This window comes from Nycticebus coucang, chromosome 3 (assembly GCF_027406575.1).
Source record: "Nycticebus coucang isolate mNycCou1 chromosome 3, mNycCou1.pri, whole genome shotgun sequence".
NCBI lineage: Eukaryota > Metazoa > Chordata > Mammalia > Primates > Lorisidae > Nycticebus > Nycticebus coucang.
Window position 1 is genome coordinate 15,792,503 of NC_069782.1, and position 15,351 is coordinate 15,807,853.

Consider the following 15,351-nt stretch of genomic DNA (forward strand, 5'->3'; position numbering starts at 1 on the left):
TGAATGTTCCCACCACCTGATCAACCATCATTTATTGGTCCGGGGATGGCCAGTTATTTTTCACGTTGGGTTTGTCGATTGCACCTGAAATAGTACCAGGGTTTCCAGACGCTGGCATGGATGTGGAGAGAAGGGAGCACTTCTACACTGCTGGTGGGATTACAAACTAATACAGCCTTTTTGGAGAAAAGTATGGAAAATCCTCAAAGATCTAAAAGTAGACCTTCCATTTAACCCTGCAAAACCATTACTAGGTATTGGCCTAGTAAAATCAAAACAAAAATCATTTTACCACAAAGACATTTGTACTAGAATGTTTACTGTGGCTCAATTCATAATTGCCAAGTCGTGGAAGCAACCTAAGTGCCCATCAACTTGTGAATGGATCAACAAACTGTGGTATATGTATACCATGGAATAAATACTATGCAGCCATTAAAAAGATGGAGACTTCACATCTTTTACATTTACCTGGATGGAGTTGAAATACATTCTTCTTAGTAAAGTATCACAAGAATGGAAAAATAAATACCCAATGTACTCCATACTAATATGAAATCAATATATAAACAATTACATGATCATGAGAACAATAAAAGACTAATATAGTTCAGTTCAGGACTAGAGGGAAGGGAAAAGGGAGAGGGGGGAGGATGTTTGGCAGAAGGAGGGAGGGCAGGAGGTGGGATCACACCTAATGTGCACATTGTGAGGGTGTGTAACACGCCCCCTGGGCGAGGGGCTCTTCTACAAATGGAACTTTACCCTGGAAGTGAGAACAATGTAACCTAAAAATTGTACCCTCATATTAATTTGAAAAAATAAAAAAACTCAAAAAAATAAAATTAAAAAACAAAAACAAAAAGAAAGAAATGGTGCCAGTGTTTATTACAGCACTATTTACGATAGCAAAAGTTTGAGACATGAAATGTCTTCCAGTGTAGGATTGGTTAAAAAACTAAGGTCTACCTGTTAACAGGACACAGTATTATGATTGCCATCATCAGCATGAAACATGCTTGGCAATATTTTCTCTTTTTAAAAAAGTCGTCCTTTCCCCCACCATGTCCTTCTCCATCCCACACACCATCTCTCTCCTACCTTTCTACTAAACTCCTAGAGAGTCTTATCTAGACTTACTAAGATAAGATCAGTCATCACAGTGCCCCCTCCCACTCAGAATCCCTTCTAACCAGTCTCTGCTCCACCCAAATTTCTCTTGTCAAAGTCACCAATGTCTCCCACGCTGCCTGGTCTGTTGGCTGATTCTCAGTCCTCGTCTTTCTAGACCTTACTTTATCAGCAGCATTTGACACAGTTGATGACTTCTATCTTCTTGACATTCTTCCTTCATTTGCCTTCTAAATCTCAACTCTTTCTTGTTCTACCCCGCTGTTCGTGCTTTCTTAGTCTTTTCCTGCTGGTTCGTCTTCATCACCACCACTTCTAGACGCTGTAGTGGCCAAGAACTCCGTTCTCAGATCTCTACTCTTTTCTTTTTATACTTCTTTGGTGACCTCAGTCTGCCCAGGGCTTTAAATTCCATCTATGTACTGATGACTTTCAAGTCCTATCTCTGACATGGGTTTCTATCATGAATTCCTGTCTCCTCTACTTTTGCATTTGGATGTCAAATTTGTCCAAAATTGAATTCTTAGTTTCCCCTATACGCAAACATCCACCCGTGGAACATGCTTTCCCCCTAATCTTCCAATGTAAGTAAATGGCACTACTATTCAACTTGTTGAATAAAAACTATCCCTGGATGATAGAAGTACACTGTTGAATGAGCAGTATTATCAGAGGAGAAATCAGTCATATTCTAGCAGGGAAAAGATTCAGAAATAAAAAACATATAGACTGTAAATTTAAGGCAATGGGTACAAGGCACGAAGATCTTGTGACTAAACAGGTAAAATAATAAAGTAGAAAATGGAAACTAATGTTTGCATTCTTCTGACTAAGAACATGGGTTACCAAGAGCAGCTAGGTTGACCAAATGGAGCAGCAGGTGTATATGTGAGAGTGACAGCTGCAGTACTTGGTGTTATCACACGTGTTTAACCAGACCTTCAAGTTCGATCTGGGTTCTAGGCCAGGTGGGAATGACACCTAAGCTCAAAACTCTTTCTCTTTAGAATTACTCTCTAAGTGGCACAAGGAGTGTTACAAGGACAAGGATACAAGAGAGTAGACTTGACTCCCCTTTCATCTCTTATCTCAGAGAGGTGCACCTGAACTTAGCTCAGGCTGAATGAGTGTCTGCCAGGTCAGGAGAGCCCAGAAATGCACGTTCACTGGCTTCTACACCCCCAGCCATGGCAGTGACTAGGAACAACTAAGATGACTGTATAAAACAGCAATTCTGCTTCTCAGCCAGTCAGGTCATCTAAACTTAAGGTCCCAGTTTTAAGCCTAGACATTCTGCATCAGTGTAATCTTTCATCATCTGCACCTGTACTTCAAGGCCAGATGCACTGTGTTTCTGTCTTGGGGCTTTCTGTGAGCAAGACTAGCCATGGAAATCTAGATTAGTCAGGGTTCCCCAGAGAAAAAGAATTAAGGGGATGTGTGTCTGTATCTGTATACACACATGGAGAAAGAGATAGAGATTTATTTTTAAGTCATTGGCTCATGCAATTGTGGAGGCTTGGTGAGTTGTAACTCTAATGCAGGCGTCCTCAAACTGCAGCCCGCGGGCCACATGAAGAGGTGTGAATTGTATTTTTCCCGTTTTGTTTTTTACTTCAAAATAAGATATGTGCAGTGTGCATAAGAATTTGTTCATAGTTTTTTGTTTTAAACTATAGTCCAGCCCTCCAATGGTCTGAGGGACAGTGAATTGGCCCCCTGTTTAAAAAGTTTGAGGACGCCTGCTCTAATGGGGTAGGCTAGCAAGCTGGAGACTCAGGACAGAGTTGCAGTTGAAGTACAGAGGCAATCTGATAGCAGAATTCCTTCATTCTTGGAAGAGTTCTCAGGCCTGGCTCTATGCAGGCCTTCAACTGACTGTGTGAATCCCACCCACATTATAGAGATCAGTCTACTTTATTCAAAATCCACCCATTTAAATCTCATCCCAAAAAACCCCATCACAGAAAATCCACAATAATGTTTGATTAGATATCTGGGCACTGTGACCCAGCCAATGTGATACATAAAATTAACTGTCACAACAACCTCACATCAGTTATGGCATCTCTATTTTCAGATGAAACTCCATGCAAATGAAGTTCATGGAGCTACACCTGGTCTAACTGGCTCCACCTTGGGAGATCTGGGAAGGGTTTGTGTACAGGAGATACCTGTGAATCCAATATTAATGGCTTAAATTGAGCCTGTGCACTTCAAACCTTCTGGGTTCCAAGTTGTATTCTCATTTCTCCTACTGACTTCAGACAGAATCTATGTAGATAATAACTCATATTGCAGAATATCTGTGTTGTTGCACCTGCTCTTCCCAATGGCATCACTGCCTAGAAGGAACCTTGGAATAGAGAATGCAGCTCCTTCATCTGTTGACATGTGGTCATCAGCCAGGGTCACAGCTACTGTCGCTACCTACTGATTGGATCATGATAGCCCAGGAAGGCCAAACATACCTGAATGTGATCATGGAAGAATAACAATATGTATTTTGTTAGTTGATTGTTAATATTTCCTGTGAAAATATATCTTTATGTAAAAAAAACCCACAAAATATTTTTAAATGACAAACTTAAAATACATACTTGGAGAAGAGGAGAACAAAGTGTGGGGGGGTCAAGAAATAAAAATATAAACAGTAGAAGTCGAAAAGACACAAAACAAATTTCAATCCCAAATATCCTGATTTGAGCTTTACACATTGTATTCATTATCAAATTATCACATGTACTGCAAAAGTACTTACAATTATTATATGCCAGTATTTCAAAATCATTTGGGAAAATTCACCAATAAAAAAAATTTTTACCTCTCAGAAACTCTTTCCTCTATGCCTCACCCAAGTTTACTAATTACACTTGACTTCTCTGTTCTCAAATTCCTGCCATTAATCTAACCTCAAATCCTGTATTCCTAATGTTACCTGTTATTTGATCTTTATTTTTCTGAATTTGACCTATGAGATTAAGTATAATTAATTTTATAATAAATGCTTATAGGAAAAGTCTGCACCTTTTCCCCTGATATATGAGTGAGGTTTCCTTTGTGAAATTAATTTAGAAGAGTTATTTTGCCATTTCTTCTTTATAAAATTCATATATTGCAGAGCTGCGTGATCTGTTAGGGTTCACTAAGTTCAACTCTCTGAGGGTTGGGAAACTGAGGTCCTAAGGAGGTCAAAGACTTCTCATGACCAATATCCCGGGCAGAGCTGAGTCTAGGTTGCAGCTCACCCAAGAGTCTAGGCTCTCTCTACTGCGTCCCAGAGAGAAAAGTCAAGCCACGTCACAGGGAAGGAAAAGAATCCCTTCCAGCTGACTGAGGAAGCCCACGACACCCCTTCCACATATGGCACGTTCATTACCCTGGGGATAAATGGCTCCATTTGGTGCTAAACAAAGTGGTTCACGTGGCCAATCTGGCCCAAGTGAAGGATCAGCAAAATGGAGGCCTGAGCTTCTCTGAATGACTATCAGGAGTGGTCCCTGAAGGGGTGAGACAAACGCATTAAGCCTTTCTGCAAAGCCAATTTGGGGCAATGGTCTGATTGCTGGATAAATCATGTCAGGAAATTGAAATGAGGATGGCAAAAAAGCAGGGTCCATTAGAAGGTAGCAAACAGTTCTCTTTACCTTAGAGAAATCACTCTACCGGATGTGGAGTGGAATCGTGCCAAATGTCCAGGGAAATAAGGAGAGACAAGGAAAAAAAAAGAGCATATATGAGATTCATAAATCAAAAGGATAAATGGATGTTAGAGGTGGTAGAATTAAAAGAAAAGAAACTAAGGCTGAAAGGCCACAGAATACTGCAAAGGAAACAAACAAAAGAAAAGCCAGAAGTACACTTCCCTCTCAACAGTTCCTTGACATGGTGATTTATTCACAGTGTATTCGTATGCCGGGTTAGAGGGACATGATCATGGTATTCCTGTCCTCTCTCTTTGCTAACCCACACTCAGAGAACGCAAATTAGCGTGATGCTAAGTAAAGCACGAATGGGAGACTAAATTTATTGTTGTCCAACCATCAAACATGTATTGACTTATTCATTTAATCAAAAGACATTTATTGAGCATCTAATAGGCACTGTGCTGAGATACAATACCATACGAGATTGACATGGTCCTTGTCTTCGTTGAGCTAACGCTCTAAGGAGAAAAACAGCAACATACCACAAAGCCACATAAAAGTAATCCAGGATATTAGCAACTCCATAGCCTGGGTGGCAGGACTATTTTGCTACCTACACGTATAGCAGAAAACCTGAATAACAGCAACTTAAAGAGAGGTTTATTTTCCACGTGTAATAAGAAATACAAGCAAATACAGATTTATTTTTCATACCTAGAAATGCAAAAATAGACAGTCCATACAAGGTACGACACCCCAAAATGGCTTCCCTGCAAAGTGGTTAAGTGGAGCAATGTTGGCACCAGGCTTCCCGGACTGCTGCTACTCATGAACTCTTATGAAATCTTATTACATCTTGGTTCTGTTACTTATCAGCTGTGTGACATTGGGAAATTACTTTTTTTTTTTTGTAGAGACCGAGTCTCACTTTACTACCCTCGGTAGAGTGCCATGATGTCACAGGACTCACAGTAACCTCCAGCTCTTGGGCTTCCACGATTCTCCTGCCTCAGCATCCTGAGCAGCTGGGACTACAGGCGCCCACCACAACACCTAGCTATTTTTTGGTTGCAGTTCAGCCGGGGCTGGGTTTGAACCCGCCACCCTCGGTATATGGGGCCGGCGCCCTACTCACTGAGTCTACCCTCTCTCCAGCTCTCCAGTTTTCATATCTATAAAAGGGGAGATGAAAGTAATAGCCTTCACCTCCCAGGACTATTGAAAGGATTATTTAATACATGCAAACTTCTGGAATAGTGCAGTAAGCAATATGTGAGCGTTCTTGCAGTTGTGAATGTTACTGACCTGCCAGCCTTAACAAGTTGGGTTTTTCCCTCATGCTTGGCCTCTCCTGGTCTGCCTCAAGTAGTCTGTTGCATCCTGAGGCATCATATAATTTTCTGGACTGGAAAAAAGAGAAAGAAATGAAAACGACACACCAGTTCAATACTGCCCTTTTAAAATCAGGAATACAAAAGCTCTTCTGAAAGTCCCACCCAGCAGGTTTTCATTGGACAGAATTGTGTCACATGGCCATGCCTAGCTGGAAGGTGGATAACTAAGACTGTAGGTGAGCTAAGGAGATCGTAGATGGGGGTGGGGAACTGGAATATGGGTATAGGATCGGCCAAGCAACAGGGTCTGCCATGGCTCTGTTCAGAGATAGCCAGTGTTAGCATTTGACATTTTTCCACTTTTATATGCACTTTTCCCTGTAATTAATGAATCGAGCTGGTTGAACTGAATAGACCCCTCCAGTACCCACCCAAGTCCCATTTCTTCCACACAAAATAAGTCACTCCAAGTTATTCAATTCCAACCATTCCAACCAAATCAACAATTAACTACGTTTCTGGTAAGTATGCAGAGCTATGCCCAATGCTGCAAAAAGGACCTGGAAATTTAGAAACAGATCAGACAATCTCTTCCAGCATGAGGTAGCCTAAATTAAAGAAAGTGTAGAAAGAAATCTGGCCTTAAGAATCAAGAACCTTACTCTCAAGTGATTCAGGAAAAAAAATAGTATAGAGACCTAAAAATGATAAAATAAAGGGGGCGAATTTGTCACAATAAGTGGTTTTGACTAAAAAGGAGTTCTTTGTATTTTTGTATTTTGAAATTTTGTAATTTTATCAAAATTAAGTTACCCATGACCACCTCCCCTCGCTCAAAGGAACCAAGAACCTTAGAAATTTTCATAGCTTTAAACTGGAAATTTCATCTCAAGACTATCCTTAATAAGCAAGCAGTCAGGACCAAGTGCCTCATGCCTGTGATCCTAGCACTCTGGGAGGCCAAATCAGGTGGATCCCCTGAGCTCAGGAGTTCGGGACCAGCCTGAGCAGGAGCAAGACCCCGACCCCCCGTCATTACTGAAAACAGAAAAACTAGCTGGGCGTTGTGGAGGGTGCCTGTAGTCCCAGCTACTCGGGGGACTGAGGCAAGACAATGACTCTAACCCAGGAGTTTGAGGTTGCTGTGAGCTATGATGTCGCAGCACTCTACTCAGGGTGACAGAGTGAGACTCTGTCATAAATAAATAAATAAATAAATAAATGGTCAGAAAGTCAGACAAAAATTATGTGCACAAAGAGGCCCACTGACCACAAGCTGTTTTCAATAGCTGAAAAGCTCATATAGCTGGTTATTAAACCATCACAAAAATTGTGTTTAACAGAAGAAAGAAAATATCATGGGTTTTCTTGTTATGCTTTTATGTTATGAGGCATAATATTGTGAGAAAACATTTGTGATCCCTTATTACGTTTGGGGTCAGTTGACAAATGTGCTTGAGCACTGTATGGTATGGCAGCCAAGTGTATGGACTTCAGGGCTAGTTAGACGAGCTCCAGGTTCCTCTCTGCATTACACCAGTTACTTACTTGGAGTCTATTTCCCAAAGTTCTCCAAGCCTCTAAATCCAGTGTGGGAAGATGGAGCAGGGAGAAGGGAAAAAGTCGCAAGAGGCAAGAAATATCCTGGCCAGGCGGTGCAGTGGGAATGAGGTGAAGAGCCTCCCCAATGCCATCCCAGGCGGAGAAGTTTCTATTCATTGTGCCCCTCCAGGCCTTTATGTCAGAATCTCCACTCAACTCACTCTAGTGAGGCTTCTGTACTGGCTCATCCCAGAACCCAGAACAGAAAATTCTTTTGTTGTGGTCACCAAGGACTTCCATGTAGGCACCAGAGTCATCAGCACCCCTTTCCTCTTAAACTCTTCTTTCATGTCTTCTCCTGACTCTTTCCTTGTCTTCTCCATTTTCACTGCTCCCACTCATCTGCCCCCTCCCTAAATGATGGGCTGTTCCAGCTCCCAGTCTCGGACCTTCCACTCCCATTTAAATTCAGCCATTTAGAACGACTCCCAACTTTTCATCTCCAGCTCGACATCTCCGATCAAACCCCCAACTCATTTGCCCAACTACCCACCCAACCTCTCAGACGTAGCAAGTCCAAAAGAGAACTGATGATTTTCCCACTGATGAAACTGCTCCTTTCTCAGTCTCTCCTGTCTTAGTAAATGACATATTTGTCCATTGAGTTGCTCTGGCCCCAGACATCAGCTCCACGTTTGATTCTCCCATTCCTTCAAATCACTTCCTGGCCCCACCACATGCATGTAATATGCCAGAGATCCCTGCCAGTTAGAATTACAAAACGCATCACTTCTGGCTGTCTGCCCCGACCTACACTATCATGGTCTCTTGTCCTAGGTCAAGTACTAAACTGGTTTCTTAACTGGTCCTCGCTCCCTTTCTTACCTCCTGCGTACTACGTTTCCTATGTCTGCTACAACAAATTGCTACAAACTTGGTAGCTTAAAACAACACAAATTTATTCTCTTCCAGTTCTGGAAACCAGAAATGCAAGATCAGGGTCTCAGCAGGGCCACACTCCCTGTAAAGGCAGTAGGGCAAATATTTGGTCAAACACCATTCTGGGTATGTCTGTGAGGGTGTTTGGGGTTCATGTAACATTTAAATCAATAGCCTGAGTAAAGCTGATCATCCTCCCTAATGTGCATGGACTCCATCGGACAACATATTCCTCATTTGGGTGTATTGCTCCTTCCTGTTTCCTGAGTGACAAAAAAAAAAAACAACAAAAAACTGCTGGTTTTGATCGGGGCTCAGAACAAGGGAAGGCTCTACGATGAGCTGCTGTGTGGGCTGCTCTGCCACTTGGGCCGTGGAATCCAGAAGATGCAGTGGTGCTTGAAGTGTCAGTGGCTCCACCATGAGATAGCACCTTACCCCGGTGAGAATGGCTTTTATTAAAAAGTCCATGAACAATAGATGCTGGTATGGATGCAGAGAGAAAGGATGTTTATACACTGTTAGTGGGACTGCAAATGAACACAGCCTCTGTGGAAAACAGTATGAAGATTCCTCCAAGAAATAGATGTAGACTTACCATTCAATCCAGCAATCCCACTGCTGGCTATTTACCCAAAGGAAAAGAAAGTCATTTTAGCAAAAGATACCTGCACTCAAATGTTTATTGCAGCATAATTCACAATCGCAAAGACATAGAATCAATCCAAGTACCCATCAATTCATGAGTGGGTTAATAAAATGTGGTATAGGTACACCATGCCATAAAGAAGATGAATTAATACCTTTTGCAACAATCTGGATGGAGCTGGAGACCATGCTCTTAAGTGAAGTATCACAAGAGAGGAAAAACAAACACCACATGTACTCACTATTAAATTGGAAGTAACTGATGAGCACACAAGTGCACAGAGGAGAGCAAAACTCAGCTGTAACTAGGAGGCAGGGGTGGAGGAGGGGATTAAACCAATCTAACAGGTACTTTGAACATTACTTGGGTGACAGGCACACCTATAGCCAGGAGCTATGCGTTATAAAAAACGATCCATGTAGGGCGGCACCCATGCTCAGTGGGTAGGGCACTGGCCACATACACCAAGGCTGGTGAGTTGGAACCCAGCCCAGGCCAGATAAAGCAACAATGACAACTGCAACAACAACAACAAAAAAAAAATAGCCAGGTATTGTGCTGGGCTCCTGTAGCCCCAGCTACTTGGGAGACTGAGGCAAGAGAATCGTTTAAGCACAAGAGTTTGAGGTTGCTGTGAGCTATGACAGCACGGCACTCTACTGAGGGCAACATAGTGAGACTCTGTCTCAAAAAAAAAAAAAAATGATCCATGTATTAGCTGGGTGTTGTGGGGGGCACCTGTGCCCCAGCTACTTGGGAGGCTGAGGCCGGAGGATCACTTGAGCCCAAGATTTTGAGGTTACTGTGAGCTGTGATGATGCCACAACCCTCTTCTCAGGGTGACAGATGAGACTCTATCTCTAAAAAAAAAAAAAAAAATCATGTAACCCAAAACATTCATTATTCCTTGGAGCCTCTGGCAGACCCCACAGGTGAATTGCAGTATGAGTCCTGAGGATTTTGAAGCAAAGCCCTGTCTTCATCTTCAGATTACTATTTTCCTTTTGAGAAACTGCTCTTGGCCTGTTACTGAGCCTTAGTAGATACTGAACACTTAACCATAGGCTACCAAGTTACCATGTGACCTGACCTGCCCATCATAAAGCGGATAGTATCTGACCCACCAGCAGTAACACTGGGCATACACAGTAGCACGCCTTCATCAGGCCAACTAGGACACAGGTCCCATGAAGAAGTGGCCCAATGGTCCATGGTCCCCACATCTGCAGCACCGCCTTCTCTCTCCCAGCTTGTATGATAGCCTCATAAGGAGTTTCCTACAGTCAGCTGACAGAGAAAGAGAAGACCTGGGCCTGGTTTACAGACAGTTCTGCGCCACAGAAAAATGGAGAGCTGTATCACTGCAGCCCCTTTCTGGGTCATCCTTGAAAGACAGTGAAGGGAAATCCTCCCTAAGTAGGCAGAGCTTGGGCAGTGCCTGTGGTTGTTTGCTTTGTTTGGAAGGGGAAATGACCAGGCCTGCAATTATATGCCAATTCATGGCCTGTGGCCAATGGTTTAGCTGGATGATCATGGACTTGAAAGTAAAATGATTGGAAAATTGATGGCAGGAAATTTGGGAAAGACGTATGTGAATGAATAGACCACTTTGGGCAAAAAGCATGAAGATATTTATATAAGTCACATATGAATGTTCAGTAAAACAGGAACTTCAGCAGACGATTCTAACCATCAAGTGAATGGGATGGCCTGCTCTGTTGATACTGCTCAAGCTTTTTTCCCTAACTACCTCTGTCATTGCCAAATAAACTCAAGAACCAAGAGTCCCTGGTGGCAGAAATGGAGGTTATGCATGGGTGCAGCAACATGAAGTCCTACTCACCAAGTCCAAACTGGCTGCAGACACCAGTGAGTGCTCAATCTGCCAGTGGCAGAGGGCAACGCTGAGCCCCCAGTATGGAACCATTCTCTGAGGTGACCAGCCAGCCAACTGGTAGCAGGTCAATTACACTGGACCCACTATATCATGGAAGGGGCAGCATTTTGTTCTTACTGAAATAGAAACTTACTCTGGATACAGACTTGCCTTCCCTGCATACGATGCAAACCATCTGTGGACTTAAAGAATGTCTTGTTCTCCTCCCCTCCCCCTCATCACCCTCTTGCTAGACTATATTTGTGTTTTATCATTCGTATGAGTATGTTACGTGTTTACACATTGGTTTCATATCAGTATTTAGCACATTGGACATGGAGGGGAAGGGGAGAGGGTGATTGGTGGGAGGAGGGATCTCACCTAATGTGCACAGTGCGAGAGTATTTAGCATGCCCCCCAGGGTGAGGGGCTGTCCTACAAAAGTATCCAATGTACTCAATACTACTATGAAATCAATATGTAATCAACTACACATTCATATGAATGGTAAAACATAACTATAGTCCAGAAAGAAGGAGGGAGGAAGAGGAAGAAGGGAGGTGAGAGGTAAGGAGGAGGGAGGGTGTTTGGGGAACCTCACCTAATGTGCATAATGCAATGGTACATTTCAAAACTATTAAGAAAAGAGTGTAATTGTCTTACCACAACAAATAAGTAAGCGAGGTATTGAATGTGTTAATCAGTTCAATGTAAGCATTTCACATTGTATAGCAAATCAGTATGCTGTAAACCATAAATGCATAAATGTACACAGTTATGATTTAATAAAGAAAATTAAAAAAAACAAAAAAAGACAAATTGAACTTTACCTTGAAAGTGAGAACAACGTAACCTAAAAATTTGTTCCCTCATATTAATTTGAAATTAAAAAATTTAAAAATATTAAAACTATAGATTTTATAAGAAAAAAAAAAGAATGAGGCCCGATGTGGTGGCTCACGCCTGTAATCCTAACACTCTGGGGGGTCAAGGCAGGTATATCACTTGAGCTCAAGAGTTCAAGACCAGCCTGAGCAAGAGAGACACCCTGTCTCTATGAACAGCTGGGCGTTGTGGCAGGTGCCTGTAGTCCCAGCTACTCAGGAGGCTGAGACAAGAGAACCACTTGAGCCCAAGAGTTTGAGATTGCTGTGAGCTATGATGCCACATCACTCTACTGAGAGTGACAAAGTGAGACTCTGGATCAAATAAAAAAAGAATGTCTTCTCCATCATCATGATATTCCACCCAGCATTGCTTCTTGACAAGGAGCTCATTTAAGAAGTGTGACAATAGGCCCACTTCATGGCATTCCCTGATCTTACCATGTTCCCACCATCCTGAAGCAGCTGGCTTGAAAGGATGATGGGATGGCCTTTGGCAAACTCAGTTACAGCTCCAGCTGTGTGGCAACACCTTGCAGGGCCAGGGCAAGGCTCTCCTGAGACTGTGTGTGCTTTGAATCAGTATCTGGTATGTGGTGTTGTTTCTCCCATAGTCAGGATTCACAGGGCTAGGAATCGAGCGGTAAGTCCTTAGTGATAAATGAGCCAGAATACCACCCCAGGGAAAAACCCATACACCACCTACAAGGAGACCCAACCCAACAGACAGCGCTACCAGTAGCACCAGACAGAACCAGAGGGACAAGGCCTTTATGCTGCCCCTTGTGGGCAATCACAGAACAACACCTCTGCCTCAGCCGGCCACGTCCTCAGTGTCCGCCATTATTCAAGAGCCCAGGGAAAAGGGCAATTGCAGGGCAATTACTTTACAGCTATCTCTAGTCTTCTACTCCAAGCTTCCAAGACCTCAAAAGAGGGTGATCTGCCTGAGACTAGGAACACAACTTTTAATTAAGCTTGATATTGAAGTCATGAAAATGAACAGAACAAGACTGTCCACATCACAAGATAATTAGAAAGTTATTAAAAACTATTGAAGATATCGCCAAGGTAGCAACGTCCAGGGGAAGAGAGAAATACAGCATAGCACAGTTGGAAACAAGGACTGGGAAAAAACAAAACTGCTTCATAAGTATCATACCAAACAGGGTTAAGACTCATCAAAGAACTGATTGCATACACAGTATTATAAATTTGAGCTTCAAAATCAATCTGTAAAGTTAGTTATTATTATCCCATTTTCAAGATGAGAAAAGAGAGACCCAAGATTCCTGTTAGATGATTTGTCCAAGGTCACAAAGCTAATAAGGAGCAGAACCAAAAGCTCAACTAGATGTTCAATGGTCTTTTCAGTTAAGACCTAAACTGAAGGACTTTTCTGATCCTAAACAGAGACTTTAGGTACAGTACTTCCTATAATCCTTAAAATTCTCCTACAAGGCAGATTTTCCTACTTTAGTTTTGTAGAGGAGGAAGCTTCTCTCATTATGGGTGCTCAGCACCCAGTCTGCAAAGCACTGTGTGTGGGGGTGTGACTCACAGTAGCTTTGTGGCAACTTTCTGTGACTCACAGTAGCATTGTGGCAACATGCAACCAAGTGAAAGGTAAGTCGCAAATCAAAGCAGAGAATTATCAAGTAGCAGATGCAAGACATAGTCTATAGGGAATGTGTAGATGGGCTTACTGTCCAAGGCTTCAAGAAAGAAATTACATTTTTACCAGTCTTAAGAGATTGTCCAAATTTGGAAAACTAAGCCTGGAAATAGTGAGAAATATGTCGAACCTCTGTAAATTGACCACCCAAGGGACTGTAAAAAACTAAGCATACAGAGGCAGTCAACATAGGGAACGAGGCCTCTAATACTGATATGCACATGTGATGCATGGCCAGTCTATGAAAATTAGGTCGACATAAAGAAATGATCGATGCAGAGAGCAGGGCAACTGTGGAGGTACTAAGAGACGGGGTAGGGAAATAATTAGCAAGACCACAAAAGCAGATTCTAGAAGTACTCTGGTCTGGCTCAAGATGAATCTTCGGAAACAGTAAGCCTTTACTGTGTGCTGGAACTTTCCTTTTATCCCTTCTCTCCACCCCTCCAAAAGCCCTGCCCCTGGTTTACTCCTAAAGCATCTCTCCAGTTTCAGCTTCGACATCACTTCCCTAACTCCTTCCATGAGTTTCCACTACACTTTGTACCCTCTCTCTGTCCTCTATTTTAGTGTCCATTGCCTTGTAATACAATTGCTTGTTTGCTTGCCACAGTCCCCCACTGGTCTATAAACTGCCTGAGGAAGACCATGTTGTTCTTGTTCACCACTTGTTGAATGAAAGTCTGACTATATATAGGTCTCCTTATATCCCAGGGTAAGGAGATTTAACTCCATCCCCCAAAATACTAGGACCCAGTCAAGATTCTAGAGCAGATGAGTGACATATTAATAAATGAGAATTTTTTAAATAAACTTCTTTTGCAACTATATGCCAAGTTCTTTGGAACTTGTAATCTATTGAAAAGTTGTCAAGATGGTACAGTGTACTCATATGCCCCTCCCCCAGTTTTCTCTATTGCTAACATCTTACTTATACTACAACTCAACCTAACCTGGCTATTACTGTTAACTAAACTTCAGACATTATTTAGGTTTCACTAACTTTTCTTTTTATCCATGTTCTATTATCTTTTCCAAGATCCAATGCAGAGTGCCATTTTTTAAAAGAGCTCGGACACAGGTGAGTAGCCCCAGAAAGAGAGGTAGGGTGCAGAGACAATTGGTGATCATGGTTAAAATCCAGGTCTAACGACCTCGCCTAAGGAAATAACAATAGGCATGAATGGGTGAGTGGAAGGACACATCTATAAAGAAAAGAAAAATCTGCAGTTGGTAAGAATTTAGAAATAATCTACTGGTCTCCTTGCTGTTCCTAAAAGTAATGCCTCTTCCTAACTTGGAGATTTTCTCAGGGAGTCTTTCTCTGACCCAATTTCTATTCTGTCCCTAACACTTTATACCCCTCTCTCCTGCTTTTTTGTTTTGTTTTGTTTTTTTCCTCCTTAGCATTCATCACTAACGTGCTAAATGATTAACTTATTTATTCTATTTACTTTTGGTTTCCTTTATAAGAGCAATGATTCTGTTTTGTTCCCTTCCATACCCTGCAGCCTACAATCATTCCAAGCACACAAGGAGACCATGCTAAAGGGACTAGCTAGTAAGGACTCTAGGGTTTTGAATCTGGGTGATGGAGGGGAATGGTGGTTTGGTTGGCAGAAATAAGATGCCTAAGCAAGTTAGTTTAGAGAGAAAGATTCAGTACCTGACAGC